This window comes from Calliopsis andreniformis, unplaced genomic scaffold (genome assembly GCF_051401765.1).
Source record: "Calliopsis andreniformis isolate RMS-2024a unplaced genomic scaffold, iyCalAndr_principal scaffold0007, whole genome shotgun sequence".
NCBI classification, from domain to species: domain Eukaryota; kingdom Metazoa; phylum Arthropoda; class Insecta; order Hymenoptera; family Andrenidae; genus Calliopsis; species Calliopsis andreniformis.
In genome coordinates, this window is record NW_027480425.1 from 3,713,363 (window position 1) to 3,729,821 (window position 16,459).

Consider the following 16,459-nt stretch of genomic DNA (forward strand, 5'->3'; position numbering starts at 1 on the left):
GTGGGGCAACACCCTACAGTGAAGCCAAGGTTTCCCGGAACGTAGATATGACCATAACCTTCACACAGGTTGCAATTACTCGTTTTATACGATTGAAAAACTGTTATATTTATATTGTATTTTATGCATCTGGCGTTGCCTTCTTAGGCCCTAGCTGTTCGATCTGGTGGAGCAACGCCCTAGAGTGGAGCCTAGGTTACCCGGAACGTAGAAATGACCAGTACTTTCACACTGTTTGCAGTTATTCCTGTTATACGATGGAAAAACTGTTGCATTTTTATTGAATTTTATGCTTCTGGCGTTGACTTCTAAGGCCCTCAAAATTCTATGTGGTGGATCAACGCCCTAGAGTGAAGCCTAGGTTGCTCGGACTCTAGAAATGACCATAACATTCACACTGGTTGAAATTATTCGTTTTAAACGATGGAAAAACTGTTATATTTATATTGTATTTTATGCTTCGGGCGTTGACTTCTAAGTCGCTAACTATTCAATCTCTTGGATCAACGCCCTAGAGTGAAGCCTAGGTTGCTCGGAATGCAGAAATGACAATAACATTCACACTAGTTGAAATTATTCGTTTAATACGATGGAAAAGCTGTTGCATCTTTATTGTATTTTATGCTTCTGGCGTTGACTTCTAAGGCCCTAACTATTCGATCTGGTGGAACAACGCCGTAGAGTGAAGCCTAGGTTGCCCGGAACGTAGAAATGCCCATAACTTTCGCACTGGTTGCTATTATTCGTTTTATGCGATGGAAAAGCTGTTGTATTTATACCGTATTTTATGCTTCTGGCGTTGACTTCTTATGCCCTAACTATTCCATCTGGTGGAACAACGCCCTAGGGTGAAGCCTAGGTTGCCCGGAACGTAGAAATGACCATCACTTTCAAACTGGTTGAAATTAATCCTTTTATACGATGGAAAAACTGTTATATTTATATTGTATTTTATGCTTCTGGAGTTGCCTTCTTAGGCCCTAACTGTTCGATCTGGTGGAACAACGCCCTAGAGTGAAGCCTAGGTTACACGGAACGTAGAAATGACCAGTACTTTCACACTGTTTTCAGTTACTCCTGTTATACGATGGAAAAGCTGTTGCATCTTTATTGTATTTTATGCTTCTGGCGTTGACTTCTAAGGCCCTAACTATTCGATCTGGTGGAGCAACACCCTAGAGTGAAGCCTAGGTTGCCCGGAACGTAGAAATGACCATCACTTTCAAACTGGTTGCAATTAATCCTTTTATACGACGGAAAAACTGTTGTATTTATATTGTATTTTATGCTTCTGGCGTTGACTTCTAAGGCCCTAGTTATTCGATCTGGTGGAGCAACGCCCTAGAGTGATGCCTAGGTTGCCCGGAACGTAGAAATGACCATCACTTTCAAACTGGTTGCAATTAATCCTTTTATACGATGGAAAATCTGTTGTATTTTTATTGCATTTTATGCTTCCGGCGTTGACTTCTAAGGCCCTAACTATTCAATCTGTTGGAGTAACGCCCTAGGGTGAAGCCTAGGTTGCCCAGAAAGTAGAAATGACGTTATCTTTCATACTGGTTGCAATTATTCGTTTTATACGATGGAAAAACTGTTGTATTTATATTGTATTTTATGCTTCTAGCGTTGACTTCTAAGGCACTAACTATTCGACCTGGTGGAGCAACGCCCTAGAGTGAAGCATAAGTTGCCCTGAACGTAGCAATTACCATCACTTTCAAACTGGTTGCAAATATTCCTATTCTATGATGGAAAAACTGATGTATTTTTATTGCATTTTATGTTTCGGGCATTGACTTCTAAGGCCCTAACTATTCAATCTGTAGGAGCAACGCCCTAGGGTGTAGCCTAGGTTGCCCGTAAAGTAGAAATGACCATAGCTTTCATACTGGTTGCAATTATTCGTTTTATTTGATCGAAAAACTGTTGTATTTATATAGTATTTTATGCTTCTGTCGTTGACGTCTAAGGCCGTAGCTATTAGATGTGGCGGAGCAACGCACTAGAGTGACGCCTAGGTTGCCCGGAACGTAGAAATGACCATTACTTTCGCAATGTTTGCAATTATACATTTTATAAGATGGAAAAACCGTTGTACTTATATCGTATTTTATGCTTCTGGCGTTGACTTCTTAGGCCCTAACTATTCCATCTGGTGGAACAACGCCCTAGGGTGATGCCTAGGCTGCCCGGAACGTAGAAATGGAAATAACTTTCACACCGGTAGCAATTATTCGTTTTATACGATGGAAAAACAGTTCTATTTATTTTGTATTTTATGCTTCGGCCGTTGACTTCTAAGGCACTAACTATTCGATCTGTTGGAGCAACGCCCTAGGGTGAAGTCTAGGTTGCCCGGAACGTAGGAATGACCATAACTTTCACACTGTTTGCTATTATTCGTTTTATACGATGGAAAAACTGTTATATGTATATTGTATTTTATGCTTCTGGCGCTGACTTCTTAGGCCCTAACTATTCGATCTGGTGGAACAACGCCGTAGAGTGAAGCCTAGGTTGCCCGGAACGTAGAAATGCGCATAACTTTCACACTGGTTGCTATTATTCGTTTTATGCGATGGAAAAGCTGTTGTATTTATACCGTATTTTATGCTTCTGGCGTTGACTTCTTATGCCCTAACTATTCCATCTGGTGGAACAACGCCCTAGGGTGAAGCCTAGGTTGCCCGGAACGTAGAAATGATCATCACTTTCAAACTGATTGAAATTAATCCTTTTATACGATGGAAAAACTGTTATATTTATATTGTATTTTATGCTTCTGGAGTTGCCTTCTTAGGCCCTAACTGTTCGATCTGGTGGAACAACGCCCTAGAGTGAAGCCTAGGTTACACGGGACGTAGAAATGACCAGTACTTTCACACTGTTTTCAGTTACTCCTGTTATACGATGGAAAAGCTGTTGCATCTTTATTGTATTTTATGCTTCTGGCGTTGACTTCTAAGGCCCTAACTATTCGATCTGGTGGAGCAACGCCCTAGAGTGAAGCCTAGGTTGCCCGGAACGTAGAAATGACCATCACTTTCAAACTGGTTGCAATTAATCCTTTTATACGACGGAAAAACTGTTGTATTTTTATTGCATTTTATGCTTCCGGCGTAGACTTCTAAGGCCCTAACTATTCAATCTGTTGGAGCAACGCCCTAGGGTGAAGCCTAGGTTGCCCGGAAAGTAGAAATGACCACAATTTTCATACTGGTGCAATTACACGTTTTTATGATGGAAAAACTGTTGTATTTATTTTGTATTTTATGCTTCGGCCGTTGACTTCTAAGGCACTAACTATTCGATCTGGTGGAGCAACGCCCTACGGTGAAGCCTAGGTTGCCCGGAACGTAGAAATGACCATAACTTTTACACTGGTAGCAATTATTCGTTTTATACAATGGAAAAACTGTTCTGTTTATTTTGTATTTTATGCTTCGGGCGTTGACTTCTAAGGCCCTAACAAATCGATCTGGTGGAACAACGCCCTAGAGTGAAGCCTAGGTTGCCAGGAACGTACAAATGACCATCACTTTCACGCGGGTTGCAATTATTCCTGTTATAGGATGGAAAGACTGTTGTATTTTTAATGTATTTTATGCTTCAGGCGTTGACTTGTGAGGCCGTAGCTATTCGATGTGGTGGAAGAACGCCATAGAGTGAAGCCTAGGTTGCCCGGAACGTAAAAATGACCATAAGTTTCATACTGGTTGCAATTATTTGTTTTATACGATGGAAAAACTGTTGCATTTATATTGTATTTTATGCTTCTGGCGTTGACTTCTTAGGCCCTAACAATTCGATCAGGTGGAGCAATGCCTCAGAGTTACGCCTAGGATGCCCGAAACGCCGAGATGGTCATTACTTTCACGCTTGTTGAAATTATTCCTGTTATACGATGAAAAGGCTGTTGTATTTGTATTGTATTTTACGCTTCAGGCGTAGGCTTCTAGGGCCGTAGCTATTCGATATGGTGGAGCACCGCCCTAGAGTGAAGCCTAGGATGCTCGGAACGTAGAAATGACCATAACTTTTACACTGGTAGCAATTATTCGTTTTATACAATGGAAAAACTGTTCTATTTATTTTGTATTTTATGCTTCGGGCGTTGACTCCTAAGGCCCTAACTATTCGATCAGATGGAGCAACGCCCTGGGGTGAGGCCTAGGTTGCCCGGTACGTAGAAATGACCATAACTTTCACACTGGCTGCTTTTGTTCGTTTTATACGATGGAAAAACTGTTATATTTATATTGTATTTTATGCTTCTGGCGTTGACTTCTTAGGCCCTAGCTATTCGATCTGGTGGAACAACGCCCTAGAGTGAAGCCTAGGTAGCCTGGAACGTAGAAATGACCATCACTTTCACACGGGTTGCCATTATTCCTGTTATAGGATGGGAAGACTGTTGTATTTTTATGGTATTTTATACTTCTGGCGTTGACTTCTTAGGCCGTAACTATTCGATCTGGTGGAACAACGCCCTAGGGAGAAGCGTAGGTTGCCCGGAAAGTAGAAATGACCATTACTTTCACACTGTTTGCAATTATTCCTTTTATACGATGGAAAAGCTGTTGTATTTATGTTGTATTTTATCCTTCTGGCGTTGACTTCTTAGGCCCTAACATTTCGATCTGGTGGAGCAACGCCCTACTGTGAAGCCTAGGTTGCCCGGAACGTGGATATGACCATAACCTTCACACAGGTTGCAATTACTCGTTTTATACGATGGAAAAACTGTTATATTTATTATGTATTTTATGCTTCGGGCGTTGACTTCTAAGGCCCTAACTATTCGATCAGGTGGAGCAACGCCCTGGAGTGAAGTCTAGGTTGCCCGGAACGTAGGAATGACCATAACTTTCACACTGTTTGCTATTATTCGTTTTATACGATGGAAAAACTGTTATATATATATTGTATTTTATGCTTCTGGCGCTGACTTCTTAGGCCCTAACTATTCGATCTGGTGGAACAACGCCGTAGAGTGAAGCCTAGGTTGCCCGGAACGTAGAAATGCGCATAACTTTCACACTGGTTGCTATTATTCGTTTTATGCGATGGAAAAGCTGTTGTATTTATACCGTATTTTATGCTTCTGGCGTTGACTTCTTATGCCCTAACTATTCCATCTGGTGGAACAACGCCCTAGGGTGAAGCCTAGGTTGCCCGGAACGTAGAAATGATCATCACTTTCAAACTGATTGAAATTAATCCTTTTATACGATGGAAAAACTGTTATATTTATATTGTATTTTATGCTTCTGGAGTTGCCTTCTTAGGCCCTAACTGTTCGATCTGGTGGAACAACGCCCTAGAGTGAAGCCTAGGTTACACGGGACGTAGAAATGACCAGTACTTTCACACTGTTTTCAGTTACTCCTGTTATACGATGGAAAAGCTGTTGCATCTTTATTGTATTTTATGCTTCTGGCGTTGACTTCTAAGGCCCTAACTATTCGATCTGGTGGAGCAACGCCCTAGAGTGAAGCCTAGGTTGCCCGGAACGTAGAAATGACCATCACTTTCAAACTGGTTGCAATTAATCCTTTTATACGACGGAAAAACTGTTGTATTTTTATTGCATTTTATGCTTCCGGCGTAGACTTCTAAGGCCCTAACTATTCAATCTGTTGGAGCAACGCCCTAGGGTGAAGCCTAGGTTGCCCGGAAAGTAGAAATGACCACAATTTTCATACTGGTGCAATTACACGTTTTATATGATGGAAAAACTGTTGTATTTATTTTGTATTTTATGCTTCGGCCGTTGACTTCTAAGGCACTAACTATTCGATCTGGTGGAGCAACGCCCTACGGTGAAGCCTAGGTTGCCCGGAACGTAGAAATGACCATAACTTTTACACTGGTAGCAATTATTCGTTTTATACAATGGAAAAACTGTTCTGTTTATTTTGTATTTTATGCTTCGGGCGTTGACTTCTAAGGCCCTAACTGTTTGATCTGGCGGAGCACCGCCCTAGAGTGAAGCCTAGGTTGCCCGGAACGTAGAAATGACCATAACTTTCACACTGGATGCTATTATTCGTTCTATACGATGGAAAAACTGTTATATTTATTATGTATCTTATGCCTCTGGCGTTGACTTCTTAGGCCCTAACAAATCGATCTGGTGGAACAACGCCCTAGAGTGAAGCCTAGGTTGCCAGGAACGTACAAATGACCATCACTTTCACGCGGGTTGCAATTATTCCTGTTATAGGATGGAAAGACTGTTGTATTTTTAATGTATTTTATGCTTCAGGCGTTGACTTGTGAGGCCGTAGCTATTCGATGTGGTGGAAGAATGCCATAGAGTGAAGCCTAGTTTGCCCGGAACGTAAAAATGACCATAAGTTTCATACTGGTTGCAATTATTTGTTTTATACGATGGAAAAACTGTTGCATTTATATTGTATTTTATGCTTCTGGCGTTGACTTCTTAGGCCCTAACAATTCGATCAGGTGGAGCAATGCCTCAGAGTTACGCCTAGGATGCCCGAAACGCCGAGATGGTCATTACTTTCACGCTTGTTGAAATTATTCCTGTTATACGATGAAAAGGCTGTTGTATTTGTATTGTATTTTACGCTTCAGGCGTAGGCTTCTAGGGCCGTAGCTATTCGATATGGTGGAGCACCGCCCTAGAGTGAAGCCTAGGATGCTCGGAACGTAGAAATGACCATAACTTTTACACTGGTAGCAATTATTCGTTTTATACAATGGAAAAACTGTTCTATTTATTTTGTATTTTATGCTTCGGGCGTTGACTCCTAAGGCCCTAACTATTCGATCAGATGGAGCAACGCCCTGGGGTGAGGCCTAGGTTGCCCGGTACGTAGAAATGACCATAACTTTCACACTGGCTGCTATTGTTCGTTTTATACGATGGAAAAACTGTTATATTTATATTGTATTTTATGCTTCTGGCGTTGACTTCTTAGGCCCTAGCTATTCGATCTGGTGGAACAACGCCCTAGAGTGAAGCCTAGGTAGCCTGGAACGTAGAAATGACCATCACTTTCACACGGGTTGCCATTATTCCTGTTATAGGATGGGAAGACTGTTGTATTTTTATGGTATTTTATACTTCTGGCGTTGACTTCTTAGGCCGTAACTATTCGATCTGGTGGAACAACGCCCTAGGGAGAAGCGTAGGTTGCCCGGAAAGTAGAAATGACCATTACTTTCACACTGTTTTCAGTTACTCCTGTTATACGATGGAAAAGCTGTTGCATCTTTATTGTATTTTATGCTTCTGGCGTTGACTTCTAAGGCCCTAACTATTCGATCTGGTGGAGCAACGCCCTAGAGTGAAGCCTAGGTTGCCCGGAACGTAGAAATGACCATCACTTTCAAACTGGTTGCAATTAATCCTTTTATACGACGGAAAAACTGTTGTATTTTTATTGCATTTTATGCTTCCGGCCTAGACTTCTAAGGCCCTAACTATTCAATCTGTTGGAGCAACGCCCTAGGGTGAAGCCTAGGTTGCCCGGAAAGTAGAAATGACCACAATTTTCATACTGGTGCAATTACACGTTTTATATGATGGAAAAACTGTTGTATTTATTTTGTATTTTATGCTTCGGCCGTTGACTTCTAAGGCACTAACTATTCGATCTGGTGGAGCAACGCCCTACGGTGAAGCCTAGGTTGCCCGGAACGTAGAAATGACCATAACTTTTACACTGGTAGCAATTATTCGTTTTATACAATGGAAAAACTGTTCTGTTTATTTTGTATTTTATGCTTCGGGCGTTGACTTCTAAGGCCCTAACTGTTTGATCTGGCGGAGCACCGCCCTAGAGTGAAGCCTAGGTTGCCCGGAACGTAGAAATGACCATAACTTTCACACTGGATGCTATTATTCGTTCTATACGATGGAAAAACTGTTATATTTATTATGTATCTTATGCCTCTGGCGTTGACTTCTTAGGCCCTAACAAATCGATCTGGTGGAACAACGCCCTAGAGTGAAGCCTAGGTTGCCAGGAACGTACAAATGACCATCACTTTCACGCGGGTTGCAATTATTCCTGTTATAGGATGGAAAGACTGTTGTATTTTTAATGTATTTTATGCTTCAGGCGTTGACTTGTGAGGCCGTAGCTATTCGATGTGGTGGAAGAATGCCATAGAGTGAAGCCTAGTTTGCCCGGAACGTAAAAATGACCATAAGTTTCATACTGGTTGCAATTATTTGTTTTATACGATGGAAAAACTGTTGCATTTATATTGTATTTTATGCTTCTGGCGTTGACTTCTTAGGCCCTAACAATTCGATCAGGTGGAGCAATGCCTCAGAGTTACGCCTAGGATGCCCGAAACGCCGAGATGGTCATTACTTTCACGCTTGTTGAAATTATTCCTGTTATACGATGAAAAGGCTGTTGTATTTGTATTGTATTTTACGCTTCAGGCGTAGGCTTCTAGGGCCGTAGCTATTCGATATGGTGGAGCACCGCCCTAGAGTGAAGCCTAGGATGCTCGGAACGTAGAAATGACCATAACTTTTACACTGGTAGCAATTATTCGTTTTATACAATGGAAAAACTGTTCTATTTATTTTGTATTTTATGCTTCGGGCGTTGACTCCTAAGGCCCTAACTATTCGATCAGATGGAGCAACGCCCTGGGGTGAGGCCTAGGTTGCCCGGTACGTAGAAATGACCATAACTTTCACACTGGCTGCTATTGTTCGTTTTATACGATGGAAAAACTGTTATATTTATATTGTATTTTATGCTTCTGGCGTTGACTTCTTAGGCCCTAGCTATTCGATCTGGTGGAACAACGCCCTAGAGTGAAGCCTAGGTAGCCTGGAACGTAGAAATGACCATCACTTTCACACGGGTTGCCATTATTCCTGTTATAGGATGGGAAGACTGTTGTATTTTTATGGTATTTTATACTTCTGGCGTTGACTTCTTAGGCCGTAACTATTCGATCTGGTGGAACAACGCCCTAGGGAGAAGCGTAGGTTGCCCGGAAAGTAGAAATGACCATTACTTTCACACTGTTTGCAATTATTCCTTTTATACGATGGAAAAGCTGTTGTATTTATGTTGTATTTTATCCTTCTGGCGTTGACTTCTTAGGCCCTAACATTTCGATCTGGTGGAGCAACGCCCTACTGTGAAGCCTAGGTTGCCCGGAACGTGGATATGACCATAACCTTCACACAGGTTGCAATTACTCGTTTTATACGATGGAAAAACTGTTATATTTATTATGTATTTTATGCTTCGGGCGTTGACTTCTAAGGCCCTAACTATTCGATCAGGTGGAGCAACGCCCTGGAGTGAAGCCTAGGTTGCCCGGTACGTAGAAATGACCATAACTTTCGCACTGGCTGCTATTGTTCGTTTTATACGATGGAAAAACTGTTATATTTATATTATATTTTATGCTTCTGGCGTTGACTTCTTAGGCCCTAACTATTCGATCTGGTGGAACAACGCCCTAGAGTGAAGCCTAGGTAGCATGGAACGTAGAAATGACCATCACTTTCACACGGGTTGCCATTATTCCTGTTATAGGATGGAAAGACTGTTGTATCTTTATGGTATTTTATACTTCTGGCGTTGACTTCTTAGGCCGTAACTATTCGATCTGGTGGAACAACGCCGTAGAGTGAAGCCTAGGTTTGCCCGGATCGTAGAAATGACCATTACTTTCACACTGTTTGCAATTATTCCTTTTATACGATGGAAAAGCTGTTCTATTTATATCGTATTTTATGCTCCTGGCGTTGACTTCTACGGACCTAACTATTCGATCTGGTGGAACAACGCCCTAGAGTGAGGCCTAGGTAGCCCGGAACGTAGAAATGACCATCACTTCCATACTGGTTGCAATTATTCGTTTTATACGACGAAAAGCAGTGGTATTTATATCGTATTTTATGTTTCTGGCGTAGACTTCTTAGGCCCTAACTATTCGATCTGGTGGAGCAACGCCCTAGAGTGAAACCTAGTTTACCCGGAACGTAGAACTGACCATTACTTTCACACTGGTTGCAATTGTTCCTGTTATACGATGGAAAAACTGTTGCATCTTTATTGTATTTTATGCTTCGGGCGTTGACTTCAAAGGCCCTAACTATTCGATCTGGTGGAGCAACGCCCTAGAGTGAAGCCTAGGTTGCCCGGAACGTAGAAATGACCAGAACTTTCACACTGTTTGCTATTATTCGTTTTATACGATGGAAAAACTGTTGTACTTATATTGTATTTTATTCTTATGGCGTTGAATTCTAAGTCCCTAGCTATGCGATCTGGTGGAGCAAGGCCCTAGAGTGAAACCTAGGTTGCCCGGAACGTAGAAATTACCATACCTTTCACACTGGTTGCAATTATTCCTGTTATACGGTGGAAAAACTCTTGTACATTTATAGTATTTTATGCTTCGGGCGTTGACTTCTATGGCCCTACCTATTCGATTTGGTGAAGCAACACCCTACAGTGAAGCCTAGGTTGTCAGGAACGTAGAAATGAACATAACTTTCACACTGGTAGCAATTATTCGTTTTATACAATGGAAATACTGTTCTATTTATTTTGTATTTTTTTCTTCGGGCGTTGACTTCTAAGGCCCTAACTATTCGATCTGGTAGAGCAACGCCCTAGAGTGAAGCCTAGGTTGCCCGGAACGTAGAAATGACCAGAACTCTCACACTGGTTGCAATTTATCCTGTTATACGATGGAAAAACTGTTGTATTTATATTGCATTTAATGCTTCTGGCGTTCACTTCCTAGGCCCTAACTATTCGATCTGGTAGAACGACGGCCTAGGGTGAAGCCTAGGTTGCCCGGAACGTAGAAATGACCCTAACTTTTACACTGGTACCAATTATTCGTTTTATACAATGGAAAAACTGTTCCATTTATCTTGTATTTAGTGCTTCGGGCGTTGGCTTCTAAGGCCCTAACTGTTTGATCTGGTGGAGCAACGCCCTAGAGTGAAGCCTAGGTTGCCCGGAACGTAGAAATGACCATAACTTTCACACTGGCTGCTATTGTTCGTTTTATACGATGGAAAAACTGTTATATTTATATTGTATTTTATGCTTCTGGCGTTGACTTCTTAGGCCCTAACAATTCGATCTGGTGGAACAACGCCCTAGAGTGAAGCCTAGGTAGCCTGGAACGTAGAAATGACCAGCACTTTCACACGGGTTGCCATTATTCCTGTTATAGGATGGAAAGACTGTTGTATTTTTATGGTATTTTATACTTCAGGCGTCGACTTCTGAGGCTGTAGCTATTCGATGTGGTGGAAGAACGCCATAGAGTGAATCCTAGGTTGCCCGGAACGTAGAAATGACCATAAGCTTAATACTGGTTGCAATTATTCGTTTTATACGATGGAAAAACTGTTGTATTTATATTGCATTTTATGCTTCTGGCGTTCACTTCTTAGGCCCTAACTATTCGATCTGGTGGAACAACGCCCTAGGGTGAAGCCTAGGTTGCCCGGAACGTAGAAATGACCATAACCTTTACACTGGTAGCAATTATTCGTTTTATACGATGGAAGAGCTGTTGTATTTATATTGTATTTTATGCCTCTGGCGTTGACTTCTAAGGCCGTAGCTATTAGATGTGGTGGAGCAACGCCCTAGAGTGACGCCTAGGGTAATCGGAACGTAGAAATGAACATTACTTTCACACTGGTAGCAATTATTTGTTTTATACGATGGAAAAGCTGTTGTATTTATATCGTATTTTATACTTCTGGCGTTGACTTCTTAGGCCGTAACTATTCGATCTGGTGGAACAACGCCGTAGAGTGAAGCCTAGGTTGCCCGGATCGTAGAAATGACCATTACTTTCACACTGTTTGCAATTATTCCTTTTATACGATGGAAAAACTCTTGTATATTTATTGTACTTTATGCTCCGGGCGTTGACTTCTATGGCCCTACCTAATCGATCTGTTGGAGCAACACCCTACAGTTAAGCCTAGGTTGCCCGGAACGTAGAAATAAACATAACTTTCACACTGGCAGCAGTTATTCGCTCTTTACAATGGAAAAACTGTTCTATTTATTTTGTATTTTATGCTTCGGCCGTGGACTTCTAAGGCCCTAACTACTCGATCTGGTGGAGCAACGCCCTAGAGTGAAGCATAGGTTGCCGGAACGTAGAAATGACCTTTACTTTCACACTGTTTGCAATTATTCCTTTTATACGATGGAAAAGCTGTTGTATTTATGTTGTATTTTATCCTTCTGGCGTTGACTTCTTAGGCCCTAACATTTCGATCTGGTGGAGCAACGCCCTAGAGTGAAGCCTAGGTTGCCCGGAACGTAGGAATGACCAGAACTTTCACACTGTTTGCTATTATTCGTTTTATACGATGGAAAAACTGTTGTACTTATATTGTATTTTATTCTTATGGCGTTGAATTCTAAGTCCCTAGCTATGCGATCTGGTGGAGCAAGGCCCTAGAGTGAAACCTAGGTTGCCCGTAACGTAGAAATTACCATACCTTTCACACTGGTTGCAATTATTCCTGTTATACGGTGGAAAAACTCTTGTACATTTATAGTATTTTATGCTTCGGGCGTTGACTTCTATGGCCCTACCTATTCGATTTGGTGAAGCAACACCCTACAGTGAAGCCTAGGTTGTCAGGAACGTAGAAATGAACATAACTTTCACACTGGTAGCAATTATTCGTTTTATACAATGGAAATACTGTTCTATTTATTTTGTATTTTTTGCTTCGGGCGTTGACTTCTAAGGCCCTAACTATTCGATATGGTAGAGCAACGCCCTAGAGTGAAGCCTAGGTTGCCCGGAACGTAGAAATGACCAGAACTCTCACACTGGTTGCAATTTATCCTGTTATACGATGGAAAAACTGTTGTATTTATATTGCATTTAATGCTTCTGGCGTTCACTTCCTAGGCCCTAACTATTCGATCTGGTAGAACAACGGCCTAGGGTGAAGCCTAGGTTGAACGGAACGTAGAAATGACCCTAACTTGTACACTGGTACCAATTATTCGTTTTATACAATGGAAAAACTGTTCTATTTATCTTGTATTTAGTGCTTCGGGCGTTGGCTTCTAAGGCCCTAACTGTTTGATCTGGTGGAACAACGCCCTAGAGTGAAGCCTAGGTTACCCGGAACATAGAAATGACCAGTACTTTCACACTGTTTGCAATTATTCCTGCTATACGATGGAAAAACTGTTGCATCTTTATTGAATTTTATGCTTCTGGCGTTGACTTCTAAGGCCCTAACTATTCTATCTGGTGGATCAACGCCCTAGAGTGTAGCCTATGTTGCTCGGAATGTAGAAATGACCATTACTTTCACACTGTTTGCAATTATTCCTTTTATTCGATGGAAAAGCTGTTGTATTTATATCGTATTTTATGCTCCTGGCGTTGACTTCTAAGGACCTAACTATTCGATCTGGTGGAACAACGCCCTAGAGTGAAGCCTAGGTTGCCTGGAACGTACAAATGACCATCACTTTCACGCGGGTTGCAATTATTCCTGTTATAGGATGGAACGACTGTTGTATTTTTAATGTATTTTATGCTTCAGGCGTTGACTTGTGAGGCCGTCGCTATTCGATGTGGTGGAAGAACGCCATAGAGTGAAGCCATGGTTGCCCGGAACGTAAAAATGACCATAAGTTTCATACTGGTTGCAATTATTTGTTTTATACGATGGAAAAACTGTTGCATTTATATTGTATTTTATGCTTCTGGCGTTGACTTCTTAGGCCCTAACAATTCGATCAGGTGGAGCAATGCCTCAGAGTTACGCCTAGGATGCCCGAAACGCCGAGATGATCATTACTTTCACGCTTGTTGAAATTATTCCTGTTATACGATGAAAAGGCTGTTGTATTTGTATTGTATTTTACGCTTCAGGCGTAGGCTTCTAGGGCCGTAGCTATTCGATATGGTGGAGCACCGCCCTAGAGTGAAGCCTAGGATGCTCGGAACTTAGAGATGACCATTACTTTCGCAATGTTTGCAATTACTCGTTTTATACGATGGAAAAACTGTTGTATTTATATTGTATTTTATGCTTCTGGCGTTGACTTCTAATGCACTAACTATTCGATCTGGTGGAACAACGCCCTAGGGTGAAGCCTAGGTTGCCCGGAACGTAGAAATGACCATAACTTTTACACTGGTAGCAATTATTCGTTTTATACAATGGAAAAACTGTTCTATTTATTTTGTATTTTATGCTTCGGGCGTTGACTCCTAAGGCCCTAACTATTCGATCAGGTGGAGCAACGCCCTGGGGTGAGGCCTAGGTTGCCCGGTACGTAGAAATGACCATAACTTTCACACTGGCTGCTATTGTTCGTTTTATACGATGGAAAAACTGTTATATTTATATTGTATTTTATGCTTCTGGCGTTGACTTCTTAGGCCCTAGCTATTCGATCTGGTGGAACAACGCCCTAGAGTGAAGCCTAGGTAGCCTGGAACGTAGAAATGACCATCACTTTCACACGGGTTGCCATTATTCCTGTTATAGGATGGGAAGACTGTTGTATTTTTATGGTATTTTATACTTCTGGCGTTGACTTCTTAGGCCGTAACTATTCGATCTGGTGGAACAACGCCCTAGGGAGAAGCGTAGGTTGCCCGGAAAGTAGAAATGACCATTACTTTCACACTGTTTGCAATTATTCCTTTTATACGATGGAAAAGCTGTTGTATTTATGTTGTATTTTATCCTTCTGGCGTTGACTTCTTAGGCCCTAACATTTCGATCTGGTGGAGCAACGCCCTACTGTGAAGCCTAGGTTGTCCGGAACGTGGATATGACCATAACCTTCACACAGGTTGCAATTACTCGTTTTATACGATGGAAAAACTATTATATTTATTATGTATTTTATGCTTCGGGCGTTGACTTCTGAGGCCCTGACTATTCGATCAGGTGGAGCAACGCCCTGGAGTGAAGCCTAGGTTGCCCGGTACGTAGAAATGACCATAACTTTCACACTGGCTGCTATTGTTCGTTTTATACGATGGAAAAACTGTTATATTTATATTGTATTTTATGCTTCTGGCGTTGACTTCTTAGGCCCTAACTATTCGATCTGGTGGAACAACGCCCTAGAGTGAAGCCTAGGTAGCCTGGAACGTAGAAATGACCATCACTTTCACACGGGTTGCCATTATTCCTGTTATAGGATGGAAAGACTGTTGTATCTTTATGGTATTTTATACTTCTGGCGTTGACTTCTTAGGCCGTAACTATTCGATCTGGTGGAACAACGCCGTAGAGTGAAGCCTAGGTTTGCCCGGATCGTAGAAATGACCATTACTTTCACACTGTTTGCAATTATTCCTTTTATACGATGGAAAAGCTGTTCTATTTATATCGTATTTTATGCTCCTGGCGTTGACTTCTACGGACCTAACTATTCGATCTGGTGGAACAACGCCCTAGAGTGAGGCCTAGGTAGCCCGGAACGTAGAAATGACCATCACTTCCATACTGGTTGCAATTAATCCTTTTATACGATGGAAAAACTGATGTATTTTTATTGCATTTTATGCTTCCGGCGTTGACTTCTAAGGCCCTAACTATTCAATCTGTTGGAGCAACGCCCTAGGGTGAAGCCTAGGTTGTGCGGAACGTAGAAATGACGTTAACTTTCGTACTGGTTGCAATTACTTGTTTTATACGATTGAAAAACTGTTGTATTTATATTGTATTTTATGCTTCTGGCGTTGACTTCTAAGGCACTAGTTATTCGATCTGCTGGAGCAACGCCCTGGAGTGAAGCCTAGGTTGCCCAGTACGTAGAAATGACCATAACTTTCCCACTGGCTGCTATTGTTCGTTTTATACGATGGAAAAACTGTTATATTTATATTGTATATTATGCTTCTGGCGTTGACTTCTTAGGCCCTAACTATTCGATCTGGTTGAACAACGCCCTAGAGTGAAGCCTGGGTAGCCTGGAACGTAGAAATGACCATCACTTTCACACGGGTTGCCATTATTCCTGTTATTGGATGGAAAGACTGTTGTATTTTTATGGTATTTTATACTTCTGGCGTTGACTTCTTAGGCCGTAACTATTCGATCTGGTGGAACAACGCCGTAGAGTGAAGCCTAGGTTGCCCGGATCGTAGAAATGACCATTACTTTCACACTGGTTGCAAATAATTCCTGCTATACGATGGAAAAACTGTTGTATTTTTATTGCATTTTATGCTTCGGGCATCGACTTCTAAGGCCCTACCTATTCAATCTGTAGGAGCAACGCCCTAGGGTAAAGCCTAGGTTGTCCGGAACATAGAAATGACCATAACTTTCACACTGGTTGCAATTATTCGTTTTATACGATGGAAAAGCTGTTGTATTTATATCGTATTTAATGCTTCTGGCGTTGACTTCTTAGGCCCTAACTATTCCATCTGGTGGAACAATGCCCTAGGGAGAAGCGTA